Below are 14763 nucleotides of genomic sequence, written 5' to 3' on the forward strand. Positions count from 1 at the left end.
GGGCTCTGCAACCCCTGACCTTCCGCTGGAACTGGGATCTCCGTGTACTCCCGTGTCCCTCAGCTCATACGCATGCACTCGTGCAGACAGGAATGCATGCCTGTCATCTGCACCTGCAGTGCCCAGTGACGCCGTGCACAGGGCCTGCACATCTTTCTGTGATGAGTGAAGGAGTCCCGTTGGGAGTGGGGTGGGGGTCGAGGGGCTGTGTGGAGCGAGGGGAGTGGACTGGGAGCATCTCCCAGTGCCAGCAGAAGCTGCACACGAGCTGTTGAGATCACCCTTCCATTCCTCGTTCCCTTCTAGTCCCCCTTCCCGGGAAGTTCCCCCTCCTCGAACCACTCGGCCAGAGCAGCCGTGTGCATGTCACTTGTTGGTCCAAACTGCCTTCCCCGTGTCATCAGTTTCTCTGTGGAGGAGGGGAGGGTGAGGTCATTTCTAGTAACCATGCGGGATCTGTGAGCAAATGGGGCTGGTTCCAATATGTGACCTTTCCCCCTCCCAGCTGGTTGTCCCATCCCTGGGCCCAGCTCTGCACCCTGCAGGCCTCCCTAAGTGGGCCATACTATAGGCCCAGAGATCTTTGGTAAAGAAATAGCTAGTGAAGACATAAAAGAATCTCTGATTTACACAGACAGAATGACAGAACCCTGAGCCCGCAGCTGTGCGGACACCTCACTCAGAGTGCAGAAGCCGGGTGTGGCTGCCGTGCTGGTGGTGGTGTGCTCAGCCCCTGGCCACGGCCCCTGGGGTTCCCTTCTGTCTGAGCCACAGGGGCTTCTGAATCCTGCTTGGTTAGAGCCTTTGGGCCTCTGAAGGCCACTTGCAGCTTTAGAATCCACTTGGAAGAGGGCGGAAGAGGACACTGGCCGGCACGGTGGGGATCTGTCACCTCCAGGGCTCTGCCCGTGGGAGAGCCACAGTACTGCTGACCATGCACCCTGAGCCCCCAGGAGCCGAGGAGCAGGCCCTCTGGGAGGATGGGGGAGCAACTCTGCGTTCTTGTGGGCCACCCCAGCTCTTCCCATCGCCCTGACACCGAGAGCATCAGCCAGCTGAGATTTCCCAGAACTTTTCCCCTCCTGCATCCAGGAATATGTGGGCTCCAGTTTGAGGCCACTGGAGGCTCCTCGTCCAGGAAGCCCCCGTCACTGAGTCCTCGAGCGAGGGGCCACAGCCACCTGTCCGGCTCATGCCTGGGTCGGTGGAAGGGATGTTTGCTGGCCGACAGGACCTCTGGGCACGTTGGTCCTGCTTGCATGCCTCTCCTCATGCCTGCGTTTGAGCTCCGTGCCCTCCGGACAGGCTGCTGCTGTCCTGATCCCCTGGCACGCTCACACCCCCCCAGGCTCACACCCGTGGGGTCGTAGAGCCGTCTGGGCAGGACGTCCTGCCTTCCTGGAAACGCGCTGACTCTGCGACGCAGGGTGGCTTCGCTGGGCTGATGGTTCTGTATAGTTTGTATTTCATCCTGTGTTCATCTGAAGCAGCAAATGTCACGAAATGCCAGAGTGAAGATCCATTGTTTCTTCATCATTTCAAGGCATTTTATGGACAAAATTGGGTCAATCGAAATCTAATCTCTACGTGGGTTATTGTACCTCCGTGTGCTCCTCCGGGGTGCTAGACTGTTGCGTGCGTTTACATGTGGGGGGGTCTCATGGCCATGTGCCATGGTGTGGTGTGGGATCGGGTGACCGTGTGTGCTGCATTAGCTGCTGGAACCTACTGACCAGGGGCTCTGGGGACCCGGACCTCTGCCTCCCGTGGTCTCACGTGACATCGTGGGAGTTCTTCGGAGAGAGATGTGCCTAGTGGCTGCCGGGGAGCAGGTCGATGGTTGGATGTGCTCGAGGCTGAGTAAGGCAGCAGGAAGAGAAATCCTTGCCTGGGAAAACCCGTCAGCAGGAACAGCCGAGGCTGCCGCTGTGCCACTGGCCCTGGCTGCTGCCACCTGGAGGTGGACAGGGAGCCACAGGGTAAAGGAGCTGCATGAAAGTAGAGGCTGGTGCCAGGGCTCAGAAGGGAGGGCGTGGGGGCTTAGGGTCAGCCTTCAGGGGCGGCAGAGCTTCCCTTGTGGCCACAGAAGAGTGTGTCCAACCACTTGGTATGCTTAACTGGCAGTCGGACAGTGAACTCCTGCGTGCCCACCACCCTGATGGGTAGCATGCCAGGTGCCCGAAGTTCCTCTGTACTTCTCCAGAGCCACTCCCCCCACTGAAGGAGGGTAATGGGTGGGGCATGCCCTGGGGCAGTAAGGGCGTGGACGGCTGGTTCCTCCCCACACTGCCCCCTCACTGAGCGCCCTTGTGCTCCAGCAGTGCACTGGCCCTGGCTGAGCCCAGGTGGGTCTCCATCCTGCGAAAACAGGAGCCCAGGCTGGGAGGCCGGGGTGGCCCGGGGCCTGTGTGGGACCGCCCATGCCGGGAGAGATCTGCAACCTCTCAGCTCGTTTTCTTGTCAGAAGGGGGAGCTGTTGGCATACAGGGCCCTGTGCTCACGTGGTGGCCGGAAGGAGTGGTGAAACCATGGGCCGAGCAGGGACCCAGAGCTGCCACACACGCCCCAGAATATCTTACCGGACGGGCAGGGGAAATAACTGACTCTTCTTCACCTCGGAAAAGCAAAGCCTTTCCCTCTGTGCAGCCAGGGAACTGTTGCCGAACTAGTCGTGGATCAAACTGCTGTTCCCCAGTGGTTTGCTTGGGTTTCTCTGCGCAGTGACCCCTGTGCCTGCATCTGCACAGCATCTGCCCCCCGCCTGCCCAAATCCTCTGTCACTGTCATCAGGAAGGGTGTCCCGATTAGCATTTGGAGGAGGTACGTCCGCCTTAGTGCCCTCCACTGAAATAACGTGCGGTGCCGAGGCCAGCACCTTGTCCGTGTGGCAGGAGGACGCGGGGCCGTGTAGAGCATGGACCGTGCATGTAGTGGGCTTGCTGGTGAGGCGCCTGGTCTCGCGGGAAGTGCCTGGCCCACATTCTCACGGGTGCAGATGGTCATTACCGTTTCCCCTGAGCTCTGCAGGCCTGGACTCAGACCCATGAATTTAGGGAGTCAGGCCTCTCCTTGCCTGCCCACCTGCTGCCCCACTGTCCACTCCACCGAGCACTCCCTGTTAGCCCAGTGCCTCTGCCCAGTGGGGAGCCATGGGCAGGAGCTGGCCGTCCCCATCCTGTCGCCGCCCGTTGCTGGGTTCCTGCCCGCCCTGACACGGGTCCTGGTCATCACCTCTGCCCTCCCATTTGCCATGATTATTTTCCCTTTAAGAACTGAACTCACCATGCAGTTTTTGAAGAAAAGAAACAGGAGTTTGCACAAGGCTGCCGAAAATCAGTTTTGTCCCATGACTGTCCTCACATACCTGTATTTTGATTAAATCATCTCCTTTTGCCATGGGTTTCGCTTTCTCCTGAGGATGAGCGGCTGGAACCCTGTGTTCCTGCTGGGCCTGGTGGCCACGGCCTTCACCCAGGCTGCTAAGCCTGCCGGCTCCCGGGGAGTGCGTGAGCGCCAGGCTGTGTGTACCTCTGCCTTCCGGGCCCCGAGCTGTCAGTGGGCTCCACGGTCACAGCTGCGATGTGAGTGACAGGCACAGAGATGGAACTGTGGCCTGTGTGAAAATGCACATCCCTGTGGACAGTCGGAGCCTAAGGGCCGTGCATCTGGGCGTGGAGCAGGGCTGCACGTGGGGCTGCTGTCCCCCACCGGCCGGATGTCCAGATGGAAGGGTTATTCTTTTTCTTTCTTTTGAAATTATACTGTAATGAATACTGTCACCTCTTAGGAAGTGGTTCCTGGACTTGGTATCACTGGGTCCTCATTGCCAGGTTTTGACCCGCTGCCGACACAGGTGTTACGTCAGTGATTCAGCGTGGGTGCGACCAGAGCTTTCTGGTTCCGTGGCCCTTACGGGAGTCCGGGCAGGTCCTGGGCCCCGAGGAGCGTGGCTTCCTGGCGCGGCAGCCTCCCCGACGACGCTCCGTCCCGTAGACTCTGGGGGAGGAGCTCAGGGGTCTGGCCCTGAAGGAGCAGGCGTGGGGTCTGCCTGGTTCAGGTGTTCTTCCCCCGGACACACACCTTTCAAAGTTGTTTTGTTTTACTAAAATGATTCATGAATGTATTTTTAAAAAGACGAAGCTCTGAAAGGCTTTTACCAGGGAAGAGTTATTCCCCCTGCCCCCTCCCACCACGTCCACCACCAGAGGCGGCTGATTTCAGCCTTTCAAGTTGCTGTCTTCGGTTTTGTTTTGTACTTATCTGTCCCAATTAGCTGTTTCTTGATTTTTCAGCCTTAGGTGGTGACTTCCTGCAGAGAAGGGAAGGCGAGACTTACCTTGTCTTACGTCCACTGCCCCAGCCCGTACGGCCTCCTCCCCAGGCTCCCATGGCCTCGGCGGGTGGCTCCTCCCGGCTGTGTGTCGGTGTCGCGGAGGCACTAGTGGGCTGTGGTTGTGAGGCTGCTCTTCTGCACATCCTCGTTTCCTTAGTGTTGGCAGTTGTCTTAGTTTTCTATGAACCGTTGGCTAATTCATCCCTAACCAGTTTATGTGAAGCAGCATATTCTCTCCAGTGACCCAGTGCAGCAGGCGCCCTGCACAGGGCGTCCCCTCGGACCGTCGCTCCCTGTGTCCTTCCTGAGGGTGCCCCTTCGCCCTTGCCAGGCTGGTTGTGCTGGAGTCTGACCCCCCAGGCGCTCTTGCTTTGGCAGAGCATGCCCGGCAGGGTCTCCCTGCGTGGGACGCCAGCCCCCGGGCCCTTGAGTGTGCCCTTCGAACCCTTGCATCCAGTGCTGCCGCTGGGAAGGAAGCTGCTCAGTGGCTCCAGTCCTTCGCTGGCCTCCTTTCTGCCCCTTTCCTTGCATCTAGGAGTTTTCTCTGCCCCCTGCCCGAGGCATCTGGCGTGTGACTTTTGCATTGTCCTGCTGAGCAGTCTGGTCCATCCATCTCTGAAAATTTTCCTCAATTATGCGCTCCTGCCGTATTTCTCTTTCTGCAATGGCTGCTGGGAGTTTGGCCCCTCATTTCTGATCTTTTCCATGTTCAGTCTGTTTTCATCTGTTCCATCATGGCAGGGGATCTGAATGAACTGGAAGCTTTCAGAAGCCCGGGTCCTGGCCCTTGGCCCCGGAAGTCCTGACCCAGGAAGTCCAGGATGGGCCCCAGGTGACACAGAGACTCTGCCACACACGGGCAGATGCCACCTCTGCCGCCTCTGGCTCTGACACCCGTGTGCACAGGGAGCGGTATGTGTTTAACACTGTGCCGTGATCTCCTGCGTCCCCGGAGGGCAGTGTCCGCGGCAGGTAGGACCCAGCTCCCCTGGAAGGCTGGCAACGCTGAGCCTTCCTGCGGAGCTGAGCTTGCTGATGGGGCAGGAAGGGGCCAGAAGGGAACGCGCACCTCCCGGCTCAGCTGTGGTGTTTTGAGAAGCAGGCGGACGTGTGCTTCCCCTGCCAGACCAGCCACCGGGCCAGGGTGTGTTCCGTTAGCTTGAGGACCTCCCCAGTCCCATCTCCGCCTCTCTCCCAGGCAAGGACAGTGGGCAGAGACATGGCTGCTGATGGCACCCGAGGGCTGCCTGATGGGGGAGGGCAGAGCTCAGCATGCCACGCACCTCACCCCGGCTGACCTGCTCTTTCTCGGGCAGATGGGAGCGTGTGACTGGCTGGCAGTAGAGTGGTTGGGAGCCGACTCTGCAGCCTCCAGGAGGTCTGACCTCTTCAGGAGTCATCTCCTTGGGGAGATGATGCGGCCCACAGATCTCGCAGCCCAGACCCATGCCCTTTCCCCAGTCCACGTCCCAGCTGCTCTGGGAGGGGTGGGCGAGGCCCAGCCGAGCTTTGGGGTCACTTGGGTAGTTAGCAGTGCCTCTCAAGCTCTCTGGGGAAGGGCCAGCTTTGGTCTTCTCCTCATTCATTTCAGATAAATAATGATTTCAGTAAAATACAATAAAACACCACACCAGTGGTACATTGCTCTAGGAGTTTCCAAGCCCTTGCTCTCCGTTTCTGCACTCACATCCTCCTGGGCTGTTAACGCTCAAGCGTGGAAGAGCCCAGCTCCTACTGTGCCTCCGGAGCTCCTGCTTAGAGCCTGGGGGTCTGCCCGGGTGCTCTGCACCCCCAGCCAGCCGGCCCTCAGGCCAGCCCGTTGACTGGCGGCAGCTCTCTCCTGGCCTTCCCACCGCCCGAAAGGCCTCGGTGGCGCAGCTCTGCTCTAGGAGCCCAGCACGGGCCTTCCCCGACCTGGCTGCTCCCCGGCAAGCCTCAGTCCCTGGCCAGGATGCGTGCCCCTGGCCTGGGTCTCCTGCCTTCCCTGTGACCTGTGCCCCGTCCTGCCCGACTCCTGGCGTCCTGGCTGTCGCCTTGTCCCCGTGGCTCTTGCACTCTGATTGGGAGGGTGCCTGTCCCCTTCAGTTGAGTCAAGAGGTCTGTGTTGGCTGGAGGCGTGGTACTGTTTGTCAGGGTGCCAGAGAATATCGAGTATCCGTGGAAAGGAGCACCCCCTGAACGGCACCTTCTGAGGTAGCCGGAACCAAGTCCTGCGCTTCAGTTTGGGCCCCACCTCCCCCCTCTCTCCCACCCCTTCCTCCTCTCCCACCCCCGACCCTTTCACTAAAGGAGAATCACCTTACCTGGTGGGAGGTCGGCATTTCACCTCAGGATTCAAGCCCCTTCCCCTCCACGTCTGGACCCCGCCCCCGGGCACAGCCCAGGCCTCCGAGTAACCTGCCCGCAGGTGAGGTGGAGGGCAGCCGAAAGCTGTGGAATTTGCCAGCATCTCGCTCCCTTGCTCCTTGCTGCCTGTGAATCAGTCTTGCCATTAAAGGAAAAATCACACCCACCATTCAAATCATTAATTGAAAGGCCCTTATTATCTCATTAACGCTGTTTGTGTCTAAGGCAGAGGGACTCGGAGGCTCATCTGCTCGTTCCCGGAAGAAGTCTGACTACATCTCGGCCTTAATTAAAGTGTCTTCCTCTCAGCTGTCACTGTTCCGTTTTGCCGCCTTTCCTGGACACCCAAAGGCATCTAGTGTGGGAACGGAATCCCGTGGCCTGGGGGGTGGGCCCGGGGCTTTAGGGGAGCGGGCGTGGCCGCAGTGCTGGCCTGTGGGCCCCGGAGACCAGCTGGCACTGGGGAGCCTTCCTCCCACGGGCAGGTCTAGGTCAGGACTGACTGTTTTTCAGGGGTGAGACTTGGCAGGGATGGAGCTGACCTGGTGGCTTGCTCACTCGGTGGGGCTGCTGGGCGGAGACCGCTGCGACTTTCACAAGGGCCCAGGCTAGACCAGAGGTCACCCAGGCCCCAGGACAGCGCGTCCCCCAGGTGGCGTCCTCTGGCTGCAGCTGGGACTAGCCGGGTTAACTGCCCAGCTCCTGGGCCTTGCTTGTGGGAAGAACCCCACTGTGGTGGCTGCAGCCACTGTCCCCTCCTCCTGCTGGTTTCACCACGGCCGGGGTTTCTGATGTGGCTGTCATACACCCCCAAGCCTCAGGGGTCTCTGCTGGGGGCTCTGCCGCAGGAAGGGGGGCTGTGGTCTGTCCCCCTCAGTTGGTGGTCGTTGGTCACCGAGCATGTGCCAACACCGTCTGGGCCCTAGCAGATCAGCCAGGAAGCAGGAAGGAGGTTCTCGGATCCCCCTTCCAGGGCAGTGAGGCTTGGCCAAGTGGGCCAAGTGAAAGGGCTGCGAGACGCTGACGGCAGCTGGGCCTCCGCGTTTCCTGCAGTCCCCGCCTCCTGCCTGCGGCCACAGCCCCATCCTGGTCCTTGCCAGGACGGCCCAGCTCCATGGCAGGGACCTCTGTGGGGCAGCTCTCCATGCCTCCTCCCCCCAGAGCCACTCAGGGGTCCTGGGCTGGAGCCTCAGGGGCACCACCCTGTGAGTGGCCCCTTCACTGCCCCACCTGCCCCCACAGCACGGGGACTCGCGGGATCCTTGGTGGCAACTGTCAGCGAGCGGGCACTGTGGGAGCGGCCTCTGCGACTTTGATAAGGGCCTAAGGAGTTCAGGTGCTGGCCTCGGAGTCCCTGCTGTCCAGACGAGGTGGCGACAGATGGCACACTAGCCCCGCTCCCCCAGAGCTCCCCAGAGCTGGCTCCCCTGTCACAGTGCCCACCCAGCTGGAATCTCCGCTGATCACCTGGTGCGGCCTGTGCTGTGCGTGGGGCTCCAGCACAGAGTCAGCCCGCTTGCCACAGGCCCTCACCGAGTCCTCAGGCCAGTGCTGACATGAGAATGAAATAAGGTAAGATGAGATGAGATGAGAGATCTTCGGCCGCCTCATGACCCACTTTCAATCCAAAAGCCCTTGATCTGTACAGAAGGTTCATTTTGTTACCATAATTAGCTTGAGAATTTCAGGGCAAACATGATGATAGGATTTCTCAGTTCAATTTTGGGGTATTTGTTTTTTGAGATAAAGCACACAGAAGAAGTTGCATTGATCTTCTAATTCCTCATGCAAAGAAAAAATATTTGTTCTTCTCTTATTTAGTGTGTCTGATTCTCAGCTGGGCTGGTGGGGGTGGCAGGGCCTGTCCAGCCCAGACCTGGAGCACGGTGGGCGTCCAGTCGGGCCGGCTGCTGCGGGGCCTCTGCGCCCACCGTTCCCGTGCCCCTTGCAGCGCGCAGACAGGACACATGCTGCCTTATTGGGGAGCTGAGGACCCATCTTTCTTTCTCTACTGGGGCTCTGTGATTTGGGGGGCTCTCTGCTCCTATTCTCACGCTCAGCGCCCCAAAGCTGGGACCTCTCCCTGCTGAGCACCTCCAGCCCTCAGCAAGCCTCACAGCTGAGATGCAGCTGCATCCTCTCCAGGGCTGTGTCTCCACCTGTAGGAGGGGCTACAGACCCCTCCCAGGGCTGCCGTGAACGTGGGGGCCCACAGGTGGAGTGTCCGCAGTCGTGTCACTGTCACCTGATAAGGCTCCTAGTAGCCCCCTGTAATTCTGAGGCCTGGGGGCCCTGGAGATAGGGCCCAGGAACCCCCGTCCTGGTCAGGGCATCTCAGAGGCAGAGCCTCTCAGGCGTCTCCTGGCCCTGTCGCTCTTTGGGGAGGGTCGCCCGGGTCACGGCTTGGGAAGGTGGCCCTGAGTGTACCGACCAGTCTGCTGCCTGCTGTGCGTGTTCTGGTGAAGAGTGCAGGGCACCTCTGGGCCTGCTGAGCCTCCTGGGGGCCAGGGCAGGCAGTGGGCAGCGGGCAGCGGTCACCTGCTGCTGGGCCTGGCACTGGCGTGTCTTCCTGGGGAAGCTGGGGGCACTGAGGGTCCGCAGCCCCCAAGCCACTCCCGCTCTGCCCTTGTGGGAGCTCCGCATGCCTTCCCCCTTTGTCTGGGCTTGCACGTGCCTGGGGAGCCTCCTCGGGGGCCTCGGGTTAGTGGCCAGCTCAGTGCTTCCCAGCAGCAGCCCACAATACATGTCTAGCTTCTCCAGCCATGGCCTGGCCTGGGTCTGGCCCTTTGACCTGGTTAGGGCCCTCACAAATCCCATGCTGAGCTTGTGCCGGGAGCTGTCCTTGGGTATTTTATTTACTGTGGGCACACACTTGAGTCACACGGGGCTCATGCAGTGACTGGGTAGCTACCAGAACTGCGGCCTCCAGAGGCCGGGCCCCCCAGTTCTGTGCTGCCCATGTAACTGAGGGCACAGGGAAGGGAGTGTCTCAGGCTGCTGTTGGCAGGAGCCCCGACTACCATGTGTGGCCACACCTCCCACCCCTGCTTTCGGGGTACGGGCTCATGGCAGGAGAGTCCTGGAGCCTCCTTGGTGGGGCAGCCCTGGGACAGTTGCTCAGGGGTTGTGAATGTTCCTGCGCACAGTAGGGTCACCATCCCTCCTGCCCCCCACAGTGGGCCTCACAGAGGGTGGCCTTTCCAGTGGTCTTGGGGCAATGAGTCAGCCCCCGTCCGTGGCACTCCCTCACCTGCCCTCCCACCACTTTGCAGGAGGCTGGCTGCCCAGCTGGGAGGCCGTGTCCAGCCTGCTTGTGTTCAGCATTGCTGCGGAAGGGGCTCTGCTCTCAGTGCCGTGTGTTATGTCTCCAAATAATCCTGTTGTAATAAACTTAATTCCTGCCAGAACATGCATGCCAGCCTGTGAACCTGTCACAAAGTCAAATAATGTGACATCTCCTATTACATTATCACTCTTGATTAGAATCTCACTCTTAAATACCAGTCTGTGATTGTGTCTGCACTCTCTGCCACATTAATATCTTTTTATGATCATTATCAGATGACACCTCTGTCACTTTGGAGATGCGTAGCTAGGAGCGGCGATGACGCCCTAGATGAAGCCCAACAATTTTTAAAGCAATTTTCTCCTCATTGGGAGCAGTGGACATAATTTTGAGCAGAAATAGAGCTGTGTATGTATTTAGAAATCAATTGCAGAAATCAAATCGCTCCAGCTCCACACGTTGTGGCTGCATCATCCCCTCATTCCGAGGTGGTCCTGCTGGCTCCACGCCCTTGCTGCTGGCCTCCAGCTGTGAGAAGGGGGCTGTTGCCGGGAACAGGCTGCGCCCTGACTGCGACCCTGCTGGGCAGCTGGCCTGGGGGGTGGGCAGGTGCTCCTGCTGGCTCTCCTCTGCCCGCAGCCCCAGCGGCCTGGAGGTGGTGGCTCTGCTCTGGGAGCAGTGCTGCAGGCTCTCCGCCGGCACCCTGGGTCCACGCCATGCGCTTCTGCATGCCGAGGTGGCTCATCGGTGAAAACGTGACCCCCTGAAAAATGAGCATCCCACAGTTGCCAGCCAACGGGCAACCTTGAGCAGGTGCTGAACTGCAGGGGCCTGGGGCTCGGGCTCTGGCGCCCTGAGGTCAGGGCCACCACGGCCACTCGCAGGCCGGGGGCCTTGATCAGATCACCTGTCCTCAGGTCCCAGTCTCCCAAGCGAGAAGGGTGCTGAGCTCGGGTCCTGACGGCTGCCTCGGGTCTGCCTTCTGTGTTGTTCACTGTGCTCTTCCCGTGCATGTTTTTAGTCTTTGAAATGACTCCACCAGGGGGTGGGGGTGTGTCCATATCCAGGGTTTGAGGAGACTGACCTGCCCAGTCCGCCCTGGACAGGTGCCTGGGAAGCCCCTCCCAGCCTCCCAGGTTGAAAGTGGGTGCCATGATTCCCAAAAAGGAAATAGGGCCACATGAAAGTTTTACCAAATACCTGTTTTGGGGGCTTGATTTTTCCTTTGTTGCTTGTGTCGAAAAGTTGGATATTTTGGTGGCGTTTTCTGAGGGAGGGAGGGAGGGAGTGACTTGGGTAATATCTTTAAAGGCCACAGGATATGCATCACAGATCTCAGCTGGACAATATTCTGTGATTGTGATGGTGATTTCTGTTCTCCAAAGTGGTCACTTGGCATGTCATGTGTTCCGATGTTCATGCGTCCATTTTATCAGTAATGGTGCGAACTGATGTGAGCTGCACAGGCCTCCTTGTGGGCCCGGCTGCTCCAGGCTCTGGGTGCTGTACCTGCGTCTGCACAGTGTGATCAGGCCCCGGGCCCCCACCCCCACCGCCAGGACGGGATGGCTGCTTGCGGAAGGAGCCCACCTCCAGGTTCCCAGGGGAAGAATAGAACCCCAGGGCCCACTTTCAGGCCCCCCTCGGAGGCTGTTCTGTTGACCTCCCACCCACCTGTCCACAGCTCAACACCGGACACATGCCCTGCTGCTCTCAGTCAGATACCGGGATGTTCCCTGGGTCCGTGGGCCCAGTCTGCCTGAGCCTGCACCCTCAGGGAGCTTAGAGGCAGGGGGAGGGGCCTTGGTAGGATCCTCCGCAGGCCCTGGGGGGCAGCACACACCTCACCAGGAAAAGATGCTGGGGCCTAAGCCGTGGCCCCCAGGAGAGCCTTCTGGCAACCCCAGGAGGGGCACCATGCAGCTGGATCAGACTTGGGGCCCTCACCCCATCCCAGCTGACCAGCTTGGGCCCCTCAGTGTCCCCTCCATCACCGAGGACACTGGTGGAGCAAACGGGGGTGGGGACTGGGAGAATCTCCTCTTTAAACCCTTCTGAGAGTTGATGCAGTCCTAAAAGAAACTTACCCCTAGAAGCCAATAAATCTCGGTCTGCGGTACTTGGCAGTGACCCTTTAACGTTCATGGAAGCAGAGGGCTGGTGTCCTAAGAGCCGATTTACAGCTGGGTTGTTGGAATCAGGAGGCCAAAGCTGTGCCGGGAGGGCTGGCTAATTAGTGCTGAGCGGTTCCCAGGGATGGGCTTGCATCTAAATGCCAGCGTCAGTGCCTTTGTCTGCCAGCCTCAGGGCACCATCTTCCCCCCGGGTGATGTTTATGCAGGGCCTGCCACTTGGAAGGCCAGGAGCCGGGGTAACAGAGCTGGGCCCTGGGGACTCGAGGGCTGCCAAAGGCCCTGGTGGAGCCGTGCATTTTCCTGAGCTGTAAGGGGACATCTGCAACCCCAAAGCTCCTCTCCCAGAGTGCCTGTGTACCCTAGAAGATCCCCTGTATTTGGGGGGGTCCAGTGGCCCTTTCCTGGGGGATAGGGCCCTGTCCTGAGACACCCTGCCTGCAGTGTCCCCTGTACTCACGTGCCATCTGATGATGCCTGTGGACCTGCACATGCTGCGTGGGTCCAGCCACACGGCTGAGGCTCCAGGCCTGGCTGGGTGCTGGGCCCTGGACGTCTGGCAGAGCCTCCGGAGCAGCTGTGGAGATCTGTGGCATTCTGGGGCGTAGGAGGCTTCTCCCTCGGCGTCCCATACCACACCCTCCTCCCAGCCTCCCACCAGAGTCAGCCTTTACTCGGGCGCTTTCTGAAGGCTCCTGCCCTCTCACCCAGTAAGGCCCTGTGCCCTGGACAGATTGGTATCATGGCACCATGTTCAGAGAGGTGGAAGGCACAAAGCCTTTCCAACACCTGGTCAGGGATGTCACTGCCCTTTGGCTGCTTCTGCCAGAAAGGAGCCTCCTGAGCCAGGCCTGTCTCTGGGCCTGTAGTAGCTGTCAGAGTGGCTCAGGACTGCCAGAGGCCCTGGTAGAGCCATGCATTTTCATGAGCTGTAAGGGGACATCTGCATCCCCAAAGCTCCTCTCCCAGAGTGCCTGTGCACCCTAGAAGATTCCCTGTATTTGGGGGGTCCAGTGGCCCTTTCCTGGAGGATAGAGAGCCCTGTCCTGAGACACCCCGCAGCATAAAGGTGAACTGCATGAGGCAGCTTCTCTCTGCAACCAGAACCCACCAGCCCTGTCTTCCGGGCACTGCCAAAGGCCTCTGAAAATGGTGCCAGTTGGGAGTGGCCCCCGGAAGATGATGCGCCTGGGAGCCTGAGGCCTGCTGGCAGGTGCTCCCATGGAGTCTCCTTCGCCGGCCCCATGGGTGGAGAACAGATCTGCCTTCTTCCCCCACCACCGAGCGCATGCCTCCCTGGGCTCTCTGGCATTGCACCCATGGCCTTGGGGCAGGAATGTGTGGGCCCATAAGGCCCTTGCCCAGATGCTATTTTAGTGGCTGAGAGCCTGCATCTGGCGTCGGGGGAACCCAGCAGTGTGGTGAACCCCAACTGTCCGGGGAGTGGAAGCAGGGAGAGAGCGCCGCAGGCCAGCCTGTGGGTTCTGTGCATGTTGCCTTATTACAGCAGCATCGCTGTGTTGGGACTTTTTGCCCATTTACAGGCAGGCGGTGAGACACCAGTGGGCCTGGAGTTGGGCAGAGCTGGTGCTCAGCACAGGCGGCCTGGCCCAGAGCCCCTGCGTCCCTGCTGAAGCCGGGCTTGGGCAGACTGATGAGGTCCTGCCCCTCTGCTGTGGGACAGCATTGTCTTTGATGTCCCCAGGTGACCGCTGGGGCCTTCCTGCAGGACCTGACCGGGTGCTTGGGGAGGGCACGTGGCTGGGCAGCAGGAGGGCCTGAACGTGGAGACCCTCGCTGGCTCTGCTGGCCTCTTAGCTCCTTCCTGCTCTTCGAAGGTGTGACCACCAGAAACGCCCGGCCTGTCTCCAGGTGCCCCCTTGACAGCTGATACCCCGAGTGAGAGCTGGGGTTTAAGATTACTGGTGGGAAGGGCCGTGTGCTGTTTTAGTGGCTGCATAAAACACCGTATCATACAAGCGTTGTCCTGCAAAGGGGTGGTCCAGGGATGCGCTGGAGTTTACAGGCGGGCTCTGGTGGAGGGTTCGGCAATTGAAGTGTCATTTTTTTGAAATTTTTTATGTTTTTGGTGTTTGCCAGCTTTAAAAACTTGGTTTTAGTTCTTATTTCATTCTTTTTTCTAAGTCAGCATCTACTTTTACTCCTAACTTTGTATTCATATTTTGTATTCTTTTTCTTCCTTGAAAAAGCCCTGCCCCCAAGCTGTGTAACCTTCAGGGCCTGTGGCCTGGGTCCGCGCCCGCCCATTCTGTGCTCATCTGATGAGCGTATGCCTCAGAAGCAGCAGCTGACCAGGAGGCAGAGAGAACGCTCTGGCCGAGGCCCGGGTGCCCTCTAGATGACTGTCCTTATCCAGGAATCCAAGTGTCCTTGTCCTGCCTGCCTGGGAACCTCAGAACCCTCCACATGAGGCCGTGGGATGGGGTTGTCGGGAGTGGTTGACTCTCTCTCCAGCCCATATGCCTGGCAGTCAGCTTGAAGCCTTTTGATGACAGCTACTAGATACATTTGACAAAGAAACAGCTGAAGTGACATTAGAGAAAATCCATAAGATGTGTTCCCAGAGACAGAAAGCGCCCGGGCCCATAGCCGGGGCCCAGCCCAGCCAGGAGTGTTACCTCGGGGACGGCCCCCTGGCAGCATGT

At 59.4% G+C, this 14763-nt stretch overlaps 1 protein-coding gene across 5 annotated transcripts in view; it reads left to right on the top strand.

Moving 5' to 3' along the window:
* The window catches only part of TBC1D22A (TBC1 domain family member 22A), a 400381-nt gene that overhangs the window by 257078 nt on the left and 128540 nt on the right, over window positions 1-14763 (top strand). The window lies entirely within an intron of this gene.

Source organism: Manis javanica, chromosome 10 (assembly GCF_040802235.1).
Source record: "Manis javanica isolate MJ-LG chromosome 10, MJ_LKY, whole genome shotgun sequence".
Classification (NCBI taxonomy): domain Eukaryota; kingdom Metazoa; phylum Chordata; class Mammalia; order Pholidota; family Manidae; genus Manis; species Manis javanica.